Source organism: Gadus macrocephalus, chromosome 2, assembly GCF_031168955.1.
Source record: "Gadus macrocephalus chromosome 2, ASM3116895v1".
Classification (NCBI taxonomy): domain Eukaryota; kingdom Metazoa; phylum Chordata; class Actinopteri; order Gadiformes; family Gadidae; genus Gadus; species Gadus macrocephalus.
The window spans coordinates 14,318,726-14,322,431 of record NC_082383.1 but is presented as its reverse complement, the minus strand read 5'-3'; positions in this window follow the sequence as shown (position 1 = coordinate 14,322,431).

The following is a 3,706-nucleotide window of genomic DNA, read 5'->3' as shown; positions in this document are numbered from 1 at the left end:
ACCCTTGAACGGTAGTGTATTCAATTCAGTCCTACTATTCCGCTTGAAGGGCCCTTACATTTAACTACTGTTGCCATTACAAGACATTTCGACATAAAAGGTGTCAAGATGTATGACGATGAATCAACACACTTAGTGGTAACATAGGGGGCCGTTTTAAACTGGTTTTAAACTGGTTTTCAACAGTATTGTATTAAATTCAGTCCTACAATACTCACACTATATATATGGTCTCTTCATCACTCGTGCAAGCCACTATCACTACTCTCCCGAGGTTTGCCGTAACTGTCCACGACTGAACACCACCGTTTGGCCAACGAGCTTGGCCAAACGCCCACCTGAAGGGCCCCTATTTTACTACTGTTGCCATTACAAGACAATTCGACGATGAAGGGCATTAAGATGTAGGATGATGAATCAACACTCCTAGTGGTTACATAGGGGGCCGTTTTAAACTGGTTTTCAACCTTCAAGTCTGTCTGGATCTTCGCCAAGATGGAGTTTCTGTAGACGATGAGATGGATCATTGCTGGCATTTGTTGGGACTCTGGCTTGGGTGACGGGAAAATGTATTGATGAGCCGTGCTAGAGACAATGCCAGAAACAACCCTTTGTTTACTCAGAAGTACCCATGCATCCATCTCTTCGGTGCAGTGTAGATGGGAGACTGGGATGCTACAGATACAAACACAAGCTCTTGGTTTCTGTCCACTGTTTTTTAACTGTCTCACTCCCCCTTCTCTTTCTGATGGTTCCGGGTCCATCAATTCATCTCTCGACTCCCCTAGTTCAAGATAGTTTGAGGCAGAGCTTCAAGTGGTTATTAAAGATAAAATACATGTGTGCCACACACCCACAAACACACACACACGTGTGAGTGTGTCCGTGTCTGTCTGTGTGTGTGAAACTATGAGTACACACAGTACCTAAAGTGACAAGGATATCAATCTGTCATTCTATCAATCTAGATCTGGTTTACATCACCACCCACTGGCCCGTTTATTTCTCTTTCAGTTATAAAAATACACTTAGACACTCTCTCCCTCATTATTCTGTCTTTAGACTGTCTACCACAATATGGTATTCGTGATGTCACACACTACCCACTGGCTCAGTTCCCTGTTCACTGTTGGGTCTCCCTTTGTGTGTGTAGGCTAATGAACTGGCTCTTAACTTCCATCCACTGATGAGATCAATGGCTAATAAAGTGACACGTTGTACACATGCTATATTTTTATCCAACAAGGAGGTAGCTTATATGCCGCTTTTCCACCGCACATGTAGCTCGACTCGACTCGACACGACTCGAGACGGTAGCAGCACGGGTCGTTTTCCACCGCAAATAGTACCCCCTGGACGTGGGCGGGGTCGGCTGCGCGAAAGGGCCGTGACGTATTTTTGTACGCGACGCAAACAACACCTACGCAACCCACACATGGACAGAACCCACATAACAACAATGGAGGACATCGATAACATTACTATTATTAGCTGGCATGTTGAAGAAGTTGAAGAAGTGGAATATGTTGGCTGCGGCGCTGCTATGGCTGTTACCAGCATGGTTGCCATGTCGCTCTCGTGACTTCGTCACACTCTCTGGCCAATCAGTGGCCGGCCGTCTGCCGACGTCACCTTTTAGCATCGGCTCAGCTCGCTTGGAACCTAGAGCGAGGCGGTACTAAAAAAAGCAGCCACTTCAGGTACCAGATACCATGTTTTCGCGGTGGAAACGCAAAAAATGCGAGCTGAGTCGAGTCGAGTCGAGTCGTGTCGAGCTGGTACCATGCAGTGGAAAAACGGCATAATAGCGCCAAATAAAGAGTTAACTGTTATTTGATGCTGATGCTTTTATACAAAGAGTTACAGTACCCTGAGTGCAAGCATTGTTTACATGGGTCGCCAAAGTGGGACTCCAAGCCAATCCAAACACTTGCAGTGGTAAGGCACTGCTCTTTGACTTGAGATGGACAGCCCCACCAACAAAACTAATTATCTATCATTTACTCTCTTTAAAATTTTCACAGCAGAACCAACATCAAGTTTCTCCAATCTTAGTGTAGGATTTAACAAAATAAACCAATCACCATACAAAGACGAGAAAACAAGTCAAGCCAAAATTGATTAGATAATAAAGGAGGTTGAAATGGTGCAATGAAGTCGAGGCCAATCTCTACTCACTCATCTCAGTGGCTCTCCCGCCGAATAATTATCTCAACGACACGCACCTGAGAGCAATTTGGAGCGAGTAGCGTGAGACACGAGACAGCGGAAGTGCGGAACAGAGATAAAAAACACTGTGCATTGACAATAAAATGTTGTTTGCATGAGTTGTTATTATACTATTATTGTTCGGCCTTGCTGTGACTCTGGCCTCACACAAGTTGAATCATTAGAAAAACTGTGGAATTATCCGAGCATGTATGCAATTTTATCGTGGCTTTCTTTCAACAATTGCCACACCGATGAACATTCACATTCCAACGGGGTAACAACCTGCATGATGAAAGCCCTCATGATGAGTTTGCATTCCTGCTCAAGGGCACACCAGGTTGTTTTTGCGATGCTGGGCCAAAGGACTGAACCAGCAAAAGAAAAAACAAATTGACTTCCAATCATTCACATTGAAGGAATGCCAGCCATTTATAAATAAAGATGTAACCGCAAAGCACACAGCACAACAGAACCAGAAAAGTTAGCCATCTCACCCGATGACAAGAGGAATAACATCCCTGACAGCCAGGAATAATGCAACAGCAGGACCCCTGGTAGGCCATCAAAGAATGGAGAACCTGGAACCTGAATCCACGCTGGACGTGGCCCGTAGTGAAGCTCTGACGATGGGCTACACCGAGTGCTGCAGTCCAACTAAATTTGGAAAGACCGGCAAGATAATGAGCATTATACACGTCCTGATGACGCTCACCGGTCATTCCCCTTCATCCGACAGTTTATATTTCCACCGGACAGCTCTAAAGCAGAATAATCCACTTTATTTGTGAGTTGCAATGTTCTACGCAAGGTTCAGTTGATGGTTAGACTTAGCTAACTTCCAAAGACACTGATTTAGAACACCACAGAATATTTAATGAGGCTTTCTCACTGAACGGCCTCACATTCCCGGCAATTTTGGGTATTTCAAGCATATTGCGTTGATTCATTATCGTGCCGTCTGGATACAACCCAGTTTGGTTACAGTTTCCCTTCAAGTTGGCTCTTTCCTCTCCTTTTTCCTCAATCAAGCTGAGGCTGTCTGAATGCTAATTTTGTGGAACTTCTTCTTTCGTTTCCTTGCCACAACGGAAAGACTATATACGATGTAATTAGCGGCTGTAAATGTTCAAATGAGTGTGACAGCTGTATAAAAGCCAGCACAGAAACCTTTTGTAGTTCTGTTGTGCTCAGTCCTCTGTCCTTCTGTGAAACACTCTGTTGAAAAGTGACTTCCATGGGTTTTTGCCTTATGCAGACTCCTATCACAGAGGCAGGGAGAAGAGTGCAGAGAGGAGAATTGTACTTAGTAAAACGCAATGGAGAAAAAACACTCAACGAAAGAAGGTCAGGCAGGAAAAAATTACTGAAAAAGGACAGGGAGGTGAAAAAGGAGAAAAAAATTAAATGGAACTCTGGTAATTGCATTTTGAAACAGCGTGAATCTGTCAGAAGAAAAGAAGTAGGAGTTAACCACATCAAGCGATGTAGAAAGACA